Source organism: Suncus etruscus, chromosome 7 (genome assembly GCF_024139225.1).
Source record: "Suncus etruscus isolate mSunEtr1 chromosome 7, mSunEtr1.pri.cur, whole genome shotgun sequence".
NCBI classification, from domain to species: domain Eukaryota; kingdom Metazoa; phylum Chordata; class Mammalia; order Eulipotyphla; family Soricidae; genus Suncus; species Suncus etruscus.
In genome coordinates, this window is record NC_064854.1 from 87,895,678 (window position 1) to 87,910,347 (window position 14,670).

The 14,670-nt window shown below is 37.0% G+C and overlaps 1 non-coding gene across 1 annotated transcript; it reads right to left on the reverse strand.

Moving 5' to 3' along the window:
• Positions 1-12,217: 12,217 nt before the first annotated feature.
• On the reverse strand, positions 12,218-12,350 carry LOC126014679 (small nucleolar RNA SNORA51). The gene has a single exon (XR_007497681.1). It is a non-coding gene; the product is annotated as a small nucleolar RNA SNORA51 (small nucleolar RNA).
• Positions 12,351-14,670: the final 2,320 nt, after the last annotated feature.

Sequence of the window (14,670 nt, forward strand, 5' to 3'; positions counted from 1 at the left end):
CAGACCAAATCGGAATGGAATAAAGCTCTATCTTAAGGGAACAATGATTTTCTGGGCATATACTGTTTTCACTATTTGATAAGCACTGGAGGCCCCCGCATATATCAACATTTCCCACTCCTCCATCCCAGGACACACTTCCAGAAACAGAAAACATAATACCCCCGCAAGAAAAAACACACTCACACATGACTAGATTAACTGAACTTGTAATCATGAAAGTATATAATCTCCTGTGTCCACAATGGCAGCTAGCTACTCCTTACATGTTTTTATTAATACTTTTAATGTGCCCTCTGAAAAATCTGAGAGCCTGAGTTTATTTATTTATTTCCAATATTTTGTTAAGGACTTTATTTTTTTAAATAATATCTTAATTAAGTACTATGGTTACAAGGATATTTTGTTTTAGTAATTTGAATTTAAGTAGCAACATGCAGCTAGTGGCTCCCAGGTTGGTATGCAAAAATCACCCCTTTTCCCAGACTTAATTGGTTCTGGAAGGATGCAGGAACAAAAATCTTTAAAAAAAAATAGTTTCCCACTTTATTCTAAGATGCAACAGATTTGAGAACATCTGTCATGGGATCTCTTCCTCATTGCAACCTTTGCTTGTCTTTTCAAAGCATAACATTTTCATTTATAGTGTCATCTTAGTTATTAGTGTACTGGTTTCTTATATCAAATCAGTGATTCTTCAAAAATATGGTATGCCATGGCTTTTTTTGTCTGGACACTTCATGGAGTTCTCTGGGTTCCTATGAAAGTGAGTGCAGGGTTTGGTGAATGATAGAGACACATTCAGTTGTTGGGTTGAATCATAAATGTGTGTGTGTTTATTGAATACTACAGAGATGCGCTTGAACATGAGTTTTACGTGTGAGAAACCACCCACTTCTGCTTTCCTGAAAGGTTAACACAATTGTACTTTCTTGTTAGCAACAAGCTTATCAGTACATACTGTTGTCTTCACAACAGAAAATTCATAGTCCTATAGTGTGGGTTTCAAATATTCTGAATCATAGTTCCAATTAAAATACAGGGGGGAGTTGAGCCAGAGGCTTCTCTGAGATCTAAGGGCAAATTTTAACATCTCAAAGTTTTTTTCTCTAAGGCTGGACTGTGGGTGTCAATTCTGATATATATTAAAAGATTAGTAAGTTTGCCAGGTGTTCCTACGAAGGACTCCTTTCATCTGATTGAGCAGACTGTTTAAAAATACAGAGCATCTTTTAAAAGACTAACTTTACTTTGAGAATTACAAAGTTATTTTTATGTTTCTCTTGATGCTGATTTTTCCAGGTAAAGTGATATTTAATCAAGGCCATATTTGTATGTACTAATTTTGTCATCTAGAGGAAATGCTCAGCTATATACATACTTAGCACAGCAGCAGGGAGATTCTTTTTTTTTTTTTTTTTTTTTTGGTTTTTGGGCCACACCCATTTGACACTCAGGGGTTACTCCTGGCTGTGCGCTCAGAAATCGTCCCTGGCTTGGGGGGACCATATGGGACGCCGGGGGATCGAACCTATGCTAGCGTTTGCAAGGCAGACACCTTACCTCTAGCGCCACCTTCCCGGCCCCTAGCAGGGAGATTCTTTTTAGGTTAAATAAATGTTTGCAACCATTGTTTTATTATTATTTTATCTCTTACTAAGATTGAAAAATACTACCCTCACTTTTTAAGGAAGTGGGCCTCTCTTTGAGGTCTTTTCTCAGCCAGCTGCACTGAGGAAGTTCAGTGGGCCTTCTGATTTTAACTTTCCTTAAATTATGGTGGCAGTAATAGTATACATATTTTGTATTAATTTTCACATTTTATCTTTGAAAGTATAATAATCATATGTTACACTAATATGTATCTGCTGCTACAAACTTTTCTTGGAATTATAGATGAAAGAATACTCAAATTTTTCCTTAACTCAAGTCAAGTAACAAAGATACAATAAAAGTCATAAAGATACTTACCTAGATAAACCTTAAAAAGTTAAAGTTCCACTTAAGCAATTCCTTTGACAGTTATATACCTTTGATAAAAGTACTGTTGTTTATACTTCAAGGGTGGAGAAACCCTGTATCTCTTAGGCAAAGGAAATTCCTTTTCGAATGACCCCAATGACCCTGTGCATCTGCAGGAGGGAAAAAAAAGTACAAAATAATTTTTATTATTATTTACTTATTTATTTTTTTGTTGATTTTATTGTTGTGGTTTGGCATTTGAAGTGGATATCTCCATTTATATTTATTTATTTATTTATTTTCTTCTTTTCTTTTCTTTTCTTTCTTTCTTTCTTTCTTTCTTTTTTTTTTTTTTTTTTTGGTCTTTTGGGCCACACCCAGCGGTGCTCAGGGGTTACTCTGGCTGTCTGCTCAGAAATAGCTTCTGGCAGTCACGGGGACCATATGGGACACCAGGATTCGAACCAACCACCTTTGGTCCTGGACCAGCTGCTTGCAAGGCAAAAGCCGCTGTGCTATCTCTCTGGGCCCTTCTTTTCTTAAGTGCTCTGTCACATTTTTTAATCTCAATACCATGGCTGTTATATGGTGCTTACCATTTTTTTTTTGTTTTGTTCTGTTTTGTTTTGTGTTTTGTTTGCTTGTTTGTTTGTTTTGGAATGCTTACTGAATATTTTATTTGACAGTTCTTTATGTACTGTTGTGGTGTTTCACCTTCTTTTTCCCCTTCGTCTCTCAAACCAAGGATGAAAGCCTCTAGAAGGACTATGCCCATTTCTGGAGTATCTAATTCTTTTTTTATTTTTTTTCTCCAGGTTATTACTTTTCTCTTCTTCAAACAAAACCGCATAACTTGAACTATCTAGTCCCGCCTCCCAATTGGGGGGGGGAATAAGGGAGGTACCAAGACCTAATAGGTGTAAGACCACTAAGTTGTAAGCTAGGCACAGAGGGGACCACTTATTCTAGCAGCCCCGGGGGTAAGGAAAGAGGATATGGGAAAAAGGATGGGAGGACAATCAGTGATGGGAATTCCCCTGAGTTTATGATAATATGTACCTAAAATATTATTGTCAATGATATGTAAGCCACTATGATTAAAATAAAAATTATATTTAATAAAAAAAAGTACTATTGTGACACCAGAATTTAGTGAAATTAGTAAAGCAGTAAGCAGGGCTCTACAAAGTCAGTAAGATTATTTATCTTTTAAGAGATATTTTTAATTACTTGTAAGAGGACAAGGAGTTCTAAAAGTGCTCAGATTAGAACTAGTGGAGGAATGGTAGAGGCTATATGGGGACAAAAGAAGCAAAAAGAAATGGCTGGTTCTAAATGAGTGTCCTGAGAACACAGAATCTTTGGGACTGAAAGGGGTTCAAGTAGGGTCCTTAATCCTGGGACAGTCAAGAGTTGATGCCAGGAAAACCTTGATATCCTGATTTATTTTCTTTACTGGTACTCTTCTCAGAGAATTAATAAATTAAAGTGGGGGTGTGTGAGGAGATAACTTTTATTGTGGGGAGAAGGAAAGACTGTATCATGAAAGTGTTGTAGGTGACTTATGTGAAGTAGGGAGTTAATCTTTTCCTGCCTTAGTAAACTGGGTAGTGAAGGGGTGATTTAGAATTGATGAAAGCTTGAACATCTGCATGGTACAGACCTTATATCTCATTAGACCTTGATCTCTACAGTTCTCATACATCTAGGAATTGAGCTTCCATTTGACCTAGCCACTCCACTTGAAATATAAACCACATGCCCAGAAACAAAAGGGGTAAAAGATATTCATACCCTATGTTCCTAGAAGCACTATGAACTAAAGTCAAAATCTGATAACAGGTCAGGCCGGAGGAATCTGCCCCTGCTGTGTGATTAACAGTTGGGAGAGACTGAGAGTATCACCGGTGCATGTTTTTCTACTGTTCTGTCTCCTGAACCTCTCCTGAGTGGACCGATAAGGGTCCAACAAAGTAGCATCTAACTTAAAGAAAGTGTTAGAGACAAACATGACTTATCAGTCAAGGGAAAAATGACCAAAAGGTGCTAACTTTTATTAACATCTATGCACCAGATGAAAGGCCAGAAGACTTCACAAAGCTCCTGCTCAAGAATCTAAAGAAACACATTTATGGAAACATAATATTAGTGGTATACTCAGCACTCTTGTCACTAGATAGATCAAGGCATGACTTATTGAAGACAGGTGACTGATTAGAATAAATTAGATTACATGTGCATTTACTGAGTAAATCAATACGTAAAATATCTCAAGTAAAGAAGGCTAAAATAATTTAAAATTAATAGCTGGAGCTGGACTAGATGAGGAGCCCATTTACATAGTTTGGGACCACATCTCATGATTCTTCTGAGGCAGAGAAGCTGGTTGGAGCAGAAGAGAGGGTCTTCAGTGCTAACTCAAAGAAGTAGACCACCCTGAAGACTCAGGCCAAACCACTTGATATGTGGCCCACAAACAAATCAGTTTTGCCCCCTATTAAGCCCTATAGAAAACACAAAGGCACTGAAGGGCCACAAGAGAGTTTGTGCTTGGGCCTTCTAAGGCCTCTCATCCAAATCCCCACCTGAGAGGTAGAAGAGAAGATATGAAAATTGCCTCCAAACCAAATTTTGGTCTTCAGTAAACAGGGAGAAATACAGAAAACTTTCCCCAAATCAGCTTGGAAAAAAGAGTGAAATGGATATTGAATAGGCCAAGATTTGAAATAGTGAAGTGCAGTTAGGACAGATAAGAAGTCACTATGACATAACAATTGGAAATGATCACTCTGCTGAGGTAAAGTTATATGCACAATACCCCTTCAGTAACAATATTGTAAACCACAGTGGCTAAAAGAAAAAAAGTAGAGAGAAAGAGAAAGAGAGAGACTGCAGGAGCGGGAAGGAGGCCAACTAGGGACATTTGTGAGAAATGTGTACTGGTAAAGGGATGGGTGTTGGACATTGTATGACTGAAACTCAATCATGAATAACTTTGTAACTGTGTATCTCAGTAATTTAATTAAACAATTTATTTATTTAAAAACCTTGTAAATTCTTAGTGATGCCTTCACAAAAGTTAAAGACCTTTATATCAGATCTGAATCCCAAAGGTTCATAGAGGAAAACTTAGGCAGAACACTCTATGACATTGAAGCTAAAGGCATCTTGAAAGATTAAACATCACTGGATAAGAGAGTGGAAACAAAGATAAACAAATGGGACTATATTAAATTAAGCAGCTTCTGTACATCAAAAAAAATGACCAAGGTACAAAGACAGCCCTGGGAATGGGAAAACATTTTTACCCAACATCTGTCTTAGAAGGGCTTAGTATCAAAGATGTATCCAATTCATCCAAAAAATGGAGAGAAGAGGTGAACATAAACTTCCTCAGAAAACAAATAAAAGTTTTCAAAAAGCACATGAAAAAATTCTTTAGATCACTAAGCATCATGGAGATGCAAGTCAAAACAATAATGAAATATATTACACCATAGTTATTGGCACACATCAAAAATAACTAGAACAACCAGTACTCTTGTGGATGTGGAGAGAAAGACCTCTTATTCACAGTATTTCTGGAAAACAATATGAAAATTCCTAAAAAATAATCACCTTAGAAATTGAGGAACTGGAGTACAGCAGGCACTATGCTTGTTTCACATATAGCTAATCCCAGTTCGATTCCCAACAATTCATATTATGGTCCCCCAAGCACCTCCAGGAGTAATTCCTGAATGCTGAGCCAGGAGTAAACCCTGAACATTGTCAGGTGTGATCCCACACAACCAAAATCTGAAAACAGGTCAGGCTGGAGGAATCTGCACCTGCTGTGTGATTACCAATTCGGAGAGACTGTGCATGTTGCCTGTGTGTGTTTCTCTACTGTTCTGACCCTGAACCTCTCCTGAGTGGGCCGAGAAGGGTACAGCAAAATCGATCTCCTAGAGGCTCCAGAAGAGCATGGCCACTTCACTTTGCTTTGTGGCCACACACTCTTTCTAATTTATGAACCCCACCACAACACACAGAAAAAAAAATCACACTATAAGCGTGACAATGGGGAAACCTCACAGGAAAACACCATGCACAGAGAATGAAGATAGCTCCAGGACCCAAAAAATACCAACCATCTGATTAACCTCTCAGATAAGGAGTTTAGAATAGAAATATGAAGGATCCTTATGAAAATCAAAGAAAACATAGCTCTAGCTGAACAGAACACAAAGATAGAAATCATAAAACTCCAAACTGAAATAACATCTGAAAAAACATGGTAGCTCAACTGAAAAACTCAATGGACAGCTGCTCCAATAGAGTAACAGCAGCTGAGGACAGAATCAGTGAACTGGAAGCTCAAATGCAGAACAACTCCATACAGCAGAAGAGATTGGAAAAAAAACCTGAAGGCAAACGATCAGACAATGGAAAAAGTACTCAAGGAATGTGAACAGATGAAAGTAGAAGTCTTTGATAAACTCAACAGAAACAACATAAGAATCATTGGAGACCCAGAGGCCCAGGAAGATCCCTAGGAAGCATCAACAATCAGACACATCATCATAGAGAAATTCCCAAAGCTAAAGACCGCATGCAATCAAATTCTGCATGCCTGAAGAATACCAGCTAGAAGAGATCTGAAGAAAAACACCTCAAGACACATCCTAGTTACAATGACGAATCCCACAGATAGAGATATGGAAAGCAGCAAGATCAAAAAGGAAAATACATTCAAAGGAGTATCCTTAAGACTTACAGCAGACATGTCACAAAAACTCTCAAGGTTAGAAAACAGTGGTGGGATATTGTGACAAGACTGAATGAAATGGAGGCTTCACCTAGAATACTGCATCCAGCCCAACTCATGTTCAGGTTTGAAGGAAGATCCATAGCTTCGTGGATAAGCAACAGCTCAGAAACTTCACAGATGCAAAACCAGCCTTAAAGAAAAAGCTGAAAGGTCTACTTTAAGACAAGACAGACCAACAGACACACCAAAATTATACACAAAGATGACATTAAATTTTATGACAATCATCTCCTGCAATGTCAATGGACTAAATGCACCAGTTAAGAGACACAGAGTGGTGAAATGGATCAAAAAGATGAACCCAACCTTCTGCAGAATACAAGAAACACAACTGAATAGTCAGAATAAATATAGACTCAAAATCAAAGGCTGGAGGAAAATCATCCAAGACAACAACACCATTAAAATAGCTGGGGTGTCATCTTCCCATGTAGGTGCAGCTCATGACTTGAAGCTCACCACATAGAGTGATGACTGCAGTTAGAGAAATAACTACACTAAAAACTATCATAACAATGTGAATGAATGAGGGAAATAGAAAGCCTGTCTTTTCTTTGAGTACAGGTGTGGGTGGGGTGGGGAGGAGGGAGATCTTGGAAATTGGTGGTGGGAATCTCGCACTGGTGAAGGGGGCTGTTCTTTACATGACTGTTATCATACAACTACAATCATATTTGTAATCACGGTATTTAAATAAAAATAATTAAAAAATAGCTGGGGTGGCCATATTAATATCAGATGACACAAAATTTATACTCAGAAAAGTTGGAAGGGACAAAGATGGACATTTTGTACTAATCAAGGGATATGTACAGCAGGAAGAAATCACTCTCCTAAACATATATGCACCCACCCAATGAGGGACCAGCAAATGTCACCCCACCAGGAAAATCTGAAATATCCCCCATGGGATTCCTCAAAAGGCCCACTGTGGACGCCTTTTCCCCCTGCGTAGATAGTTGAGGAATTTCATTAGAGATGCTTGACATTGCATTTTTAGTTAATTGACTATCTCTCCTTTATAAATTTTTATGGAAAAATGTGATCTCTATTAAATAATTGGCTAAAGAAAATTCCAGCACTAAAAGATTACAATAAAACTCCTTTTAGGATCTTTTTTTTTTTTTTTTTGGATTTTGGGCCACACCCAGCGGTGCTCAGGGGTTACTCCTGGCTGTCTGCTCAGAAATAGCTCCTGGCAGGCACGGGGGACCATATGGGACACCAGGATTCGAACCAACCACCTTTGGTTCTGGATCGGCTGCTTGCAAGGCAAACACCACTGTGCTATCTCTCCGGGCCCTCCTTTTAGAATCTTATAAGTTTTTTCTTTCTTGCAGCTGAAGTTCTGGGGCAAATTGAAGTTAAATTGATAAAAACTGTTTGCTTCATTACGATAATTAATATCTTTAACACCTGTGACTGGCTTACCCTTATAAGAACCTCTGTCTCGAGAATAAAGTCGTCACACTCCTGCCGAAAGATGTGTTGACCCCACATACTCTGTGGGGTCAATATTATCTCATTTGTCCGTCCATGCTCCTACTTTCTTCTCGTGAGAACTTCACCCCCACTAGAGCTGCTGAGACGCAGGATGCCTGCAGCAAGCAAAGTATTTAATATAATTGTTGACAAATCTGAAAGATGACATCAATAATAACACAATAATTGTGGGAGACCTCAACACGGCCCTGTCAACACTTGATAGATCAACCAGACTGAAACCCAACATAAATATACTAGCCCTGAAAAGAAATAAAAGAAAGCGGCCTAGTAGATATATATAGGACACTCCACCCCCAGAAACCTGGATACACATTCTTCTCCAGTGTACATGGGTCATTCTCCAGGATAAACCACATGCTGACACATAAAACATACCTCCATAAAATCAAGAGGATAGAAATTTTGCAGGCGACCTTTGCTAACCACAAGTCCCTGAAATTAGATGTGAACTACAAAGGGACACAGAAGAAGAATGTTAACAACTGGAAATTAAACAGCCTGCTACAGTGGGTCCGAGATGAAATCAAAGAGGAAATCAAAACTTTTCTGGAAGAAAATGACAATGAAGACACAAACTATCAGAATCTATGGGACACAGCTAAAGCAGTATTGAGATGAAAATTTATAGCATTGCAAGTACACATCAGGAAGGAAGAAGGGGGCATACCTGAATAGCCTAATGACGCAGCTCATAAAAGTAGAAAATAATAAACCAAAGGAACCAAAAATAGGGAGACAGAAGAAAATAACAAAGCTTAGAGCAGAAATAAATGAAGTGGAAACTCCCCCCAAAACTTGAAAGATCAATAAAAGCAGAAGTTGGTTCTTTGAAAAAATAAACAAGATTGATAGACCATTGGCAGAACTCACAAAGAAAGAGATAGAAACTTGATAACCTGTATTGGAAATGAAAAGGGGGCGATCGTACAGATATTGCAGAGATTCAAGGTTAATCAGAGACTACTTTGAGAAAATCTATGCCACGAAATATGAGAATCTGGAAGAAATGGATAAATTCTTGGACTCCTACAACCTTCCATGGTTGAATAAGGAAGATATAAACACACCCCTCACGATTGAAAATATTAAAACATAACCAAAAGTCTGCCCAAAAACAAAAGCCAAGACCCAGATGGATTCACTAATGAATTCTTTCAAACCTTTCAAGAGGAACTACTACCAATCCTGACCTGGCTCTTTCATGAAGTTGAAAAAATGGGTACACTTCCAAACAGCTTTTATGAAGCCAATATCACCTTGATACCAAAACAGATAGAGATGCTGCCAAAAAAAATTACAGACCAATATTCCTGATGAACACAGATGCAAAGATCCTCAACAAAATCCTGGCAAATAGGATCCAATGCCTCATCAATAAGATCATTCACTATGATCAAGTATGTTTCTTCCCAAAAATTCAAGGATGGTTTAACATCCGTAAATCTATCAACATAATACACAGCATCAACAACAAGAAAAATAAAAACACATGGTCATATAAATAGACACAGAAAAACATTTAATAAGGTCCAACACCCATTCTTGATCAAAACTCTCAGCAAGATGGGAATGAAAGGAACCTTTCTCAATATAGTAAAGGCCATATACCACAAGCCAGTGGCAAATATCATCCTCAATGGAGAAAAACCAAAAGCTTTTCCTCTAAATTCTGGTACAAGACAGGGCTGTCCTCTCTCACTAGTGCTATTCAACATAGTACTGGAAATATTTGCTATAGCAATTAGGCAAGAAAAAGATATCAAGGGAATTAAGATAGGAAAGGAAAAAATCAAGCTCTCACTGTTTGCAGATGACATGATACTCTACTTAGAAAACCCTAAAGACTACCAAAAAGCTTCTAGAAACAATAGATTCATATAGCAAGGTTGCAGGCTACAATATTAACACGCAAAAATCAATGGACTTTTATACACCAATAATGATAGGGAAGAAATGAACATTAAGAAAATAACTCCAAAAAAAAAAAAAAAAAAGAAAATAACTCCATTCACATTAGTGCCACACAAATTCAAATATCTTAGAGTCAACTTGACTAAAGACGTGAAGGACCTTTACAAAGAAAACTATAAAACACTACTTCAAGAAACGAGAGGACACTAGAAAATGGAAACATATACCCTGCTCATGGATAGGCAGGATGAACAACATTGAAATGGCAATAATCCCCAAAGCATTGTACAGATTTAATGCGATTAATATATGATCCCTATCATAAATTCAAAGAAGTGAATCAAACAGTTCTGAAATAAACACCCTCAAATAGCTAAAGCACTCCTTGGGAAAAGAATTATGGGTGGTATCACTTTCCCCCACTTTAAATTGTATTACAAAGCAATAGTTATCAAATAAGCTTGGTATTGGAATAAAGGCAAGCCCTCAGATCAGTGGAATAGGCGTTAGTACTCAGAGAATGTTCCCCAGACATACAATCACCTAATTTTTGATAAAGGAGTAAGAAATCCTAAATGGAGCAGGGAAAGCCTCTTTAACAAATGGTATTGGCACTACTGGTTAGCCACGTGCAAAAAATCAAACTTAGACCCCCAGCTAACATCATGTATGAAGGTAAAATCCAAATGGATTAAAGACCTTCATAACAGACCTGAAACCATAAGGTATATAGAACAACATGTAGGTAAAACACTTCATGACATTGAAACTAAAGGCATTTTCAAGGAGGAAACTGAACTCTCCAAACTAGTGGAAGCAGGGATAAACAGATGGGAATATATTAAGCTGAGAAGCTTCTGCACTTCAAAGAAAACAGTGCCCAGGACACAAGAGCCACCCACTGAATGGGAGAAACTATTCACCGAATACCCATCAAATAAGGGACTGATATGCAAAATATAAAAGGCACTGACAGAACTTTACAAGAAAAAACTTCTATCTCCATCACAAAATGGGAAGAAGATATGAACAGACATGCTGATAAAGAAATACAAATGGCCAAAAGGCACATGAAAAAATGCTCCACATCACTAATTATCAGGGAGATGCAAATCAAAACAACTATGAGGTACCATCTCATGCCGCAGAGATTGGCACACAAGAATGAGACAAGCAGTGCTGGTGGGGTTGTGGAGAGAAAGGAACTCTTATTCACTGCTGGAATGGGAATGCTGTCTAACCTTTATGAAAAGTGATATGGAGATTCCTCCAAAATCTGGAAATTGAGCTCCCATACATTCCATCTATACCACTCCTAGGGATATACCCTAGGGACACAAAAATACAATACAAAACTCCCTTTCTCACACCTATATTCTTTGCCATGCTATTTACAATAGCTAGACTCTGAAAACAACCAAGATGCCCTTCAACAGACGAATGGCTAAAGAAACTGTGGTACATAAACACAATGGAATATTATGCAGCTGTCAAGAGAGATGAAGTCATGAAATTTTCCTATACACGGATGTACATGCAATCTACTATGCTCAGTGATAGATCAGAGGGAGAGAGATAGATGCAAAATAATTTCACTCATCTATAGGCTTTAAGAAAAACAAAAGACATATTTGCAATAATCCTCATAGACAAAGAGAGGAGGGCTGGAAGATCCAGTTCACCACATGAAGCTCACCACAGAGTGGTGAGTGCAGTTAGAGAAATAACTACACTGAGGACTATCATAACAATGTGAATGAATGAGGAATGTGGAAAGCCTGTCTAGAGTACAGGAGGGGCTGGTGTGGGGAGGAGGGAGATTTGGGACATTGGTGGTCGGAATGTGTCACCGGAGAAGGGGTGTTCTTTACATGATTGAAACCCAACTACAACCATATTTGTAATCAAGGTTTTTAAATAAAGATATTAATAAAAAAGAGGGGAAAAATCTGAAAACAATGTAGGTGTCCAAGAATCAATGACTGAATAAAGAAACTATGATTTTTTACAAAGTAACATTGTATTTTTTGTCCCCCAATTCACAATACAGACCAGGCAAAAGGCCTGGGTTGAGGTGTATATGGGGTGCATTTACTGTACCTCCTCTTTCTATACAGTCAGTGTAAAGAACACAGCCTGTGGTAAGAATTGGAAGGCCTTATCTTTTCTTTTCTTTTTTTTTTTTTGCTTCACCAGTGAAACATTCTCATGACCAATATCCCAAGTGTCCTTCCTCCCACCCCCACACTGACCTGCACTCTAGACCCTCATTCATTTACATTTTATTATGATAATTCAGTCACATTTTATTATGATAGTTCTCAGTGTAATTATTTTTGTGACTGCACTAAACAATCCCTGGCAATGTAACATTGTTTGACTTAAGATAAATTCATGAAATTTTTGCTACAGGAGTGGCCTGGAGACCATAATGCTGAGTTAAATTAATCAGAGGGAGAGAAGCAGATACAAAATGATCCATCATATATAGTATATAAAGAAACATAATGGTGGAATTAAAATAAAAACCAGAGACAATGGAAACAAAGAACATGAAAACTGGTATTCTGTAGGGAACATACCATCTGAGGTGGCTAAGGAGGATATATCTATGATGGGATGACATGTTCAACTGGTAGATGGAAGGCAAATGAGGGTGGAGGGGACACTGGTGGAGAGGAGTGAATATTTGGTGAAGGATCCTTGTTGATACATTGGATGCCTGAAACAAAAAACTTTGTAATTTCACAGCGATTAATAAAAGCTATTCATATGGTATTTGTATTTAGTATTTTGTATTTGTTTGTGAACAATTACTCAACACACTTCAAATTTACAAAGTCATTATCTAATAAACTTGTAGAGTGAGAAAAAAATTAAATAGGATTCTGTTTATGGTAGGCAGGTGCTCCTGTTTGAGCTAGATACTAGTGCTTTCTTGTCTCATTTTCATATCAATTCTCATTTTCAGATGTCCATCAATTACCTAAGCCTGTATCTGTCACAGAGACGACTATTAACAAATTATTTTTACATTTCTCTAGGGCCCCCTTTCCAGAGGACTTTGCTGTACACTGGAGTATACTGCTATGATTTTAGTATATGTATTTACTCACCAGAAACACTCACTCACTAGAAATAAGGCTGAAACTGGTGGAAAAGAGAAAAAGAGACCAAAATCTAATTTGATGATGATGACAAAAGAAACGCTAGAGAAAGCAAAAAGCAGCATAAGTTATTGTATGTAATGATGTCACCTTTCTTGGTTTTAAAATAAAAAAATATAGTCCAAATATATAATATAAATAAAGCAACAATATAGCAATATTAAGAGAAGAGGGTAGAGGAAAAGTGGGATATGTGGGGAGCTATTTATCCTTATATTTTAGGACATAATAATTACATAATATTTAATATGGAGACAAAGCAATGTCTACATTTTTTTAAATATGGGGTTCAGTAACAGAAAACTATATTAAAATTCTTTTTGTTCTAGTATTAGAACTTGATTACTGGAGCAGAAAAGTGCAAATAATTAATCATAGTATTATTTATTCATAAATATTACATTTTCTTAATAGTTTAATTTTTATTATTAGTTTAAAGATCTTGTAAATTAATGTATAATTCTAGCTTCTCCTCTTCAGATCCACTAAATCAATCTTCAGAAATGTACCCCTAATTTTTTGTTTTTAAGAGTTTAAGCACTGTTCACCATAGAATGTTTTATGTCTTACTTTTAATATGTCTATAATAACTCTTTAATCTTTTTGTTCATAGTGGTTCTTGGAGATATAGGCTGCTTGACCTAGTTTCACATTTTAGTGCTATATTATATTAGACTCAAAATACAGTACTCATTATGATAATGCCTGAAAAATATTCTAATATATTTATTTTACATTTGATTATGCCTGTAATATGATCTAATGTTTAGTCCATAGATAATACTGGAATAGGCAACAGCATGCCATAGACTTGCTACAGTGCTATTCATTGAGGATGTTTTTGTAATTTATTTTTAATTCAAGCTAGTTTACTATTATATCATAATGCCCATGTTTTCAGTTTGCTTTCAGGAAAGGAAAATGTGCTAAAGACACATTGAATAATACTTTGTGGTTAGACTCCTTTTTACAGTGCTCATTAGCATATTGCTTAGTATATTGGACTTGAAAATTATGATTGTTTTTAAGAATGCTCTATGCACAGTCTAACCCAGGAAGCCTTTCTTCAGCAAAGTTTACCTTCACCAATGATGATTTGCCTAGAAATTGTAAACCTATCTTTTTTTTAAGTGCTCTAACCTATTCTACCTCTTCAGTTTTTCAACTACAACCTATGGGTCAATCTTCATTGTATGTCTACGTGAGTGTGTGAGTATATGTGTTGGCCACTTATATGTCTAAAGTCTTTCTGTAATGTACATAATGTCTGTGTATTGTTGCATATAGTCTTTTCCTCTGTTATATATAATC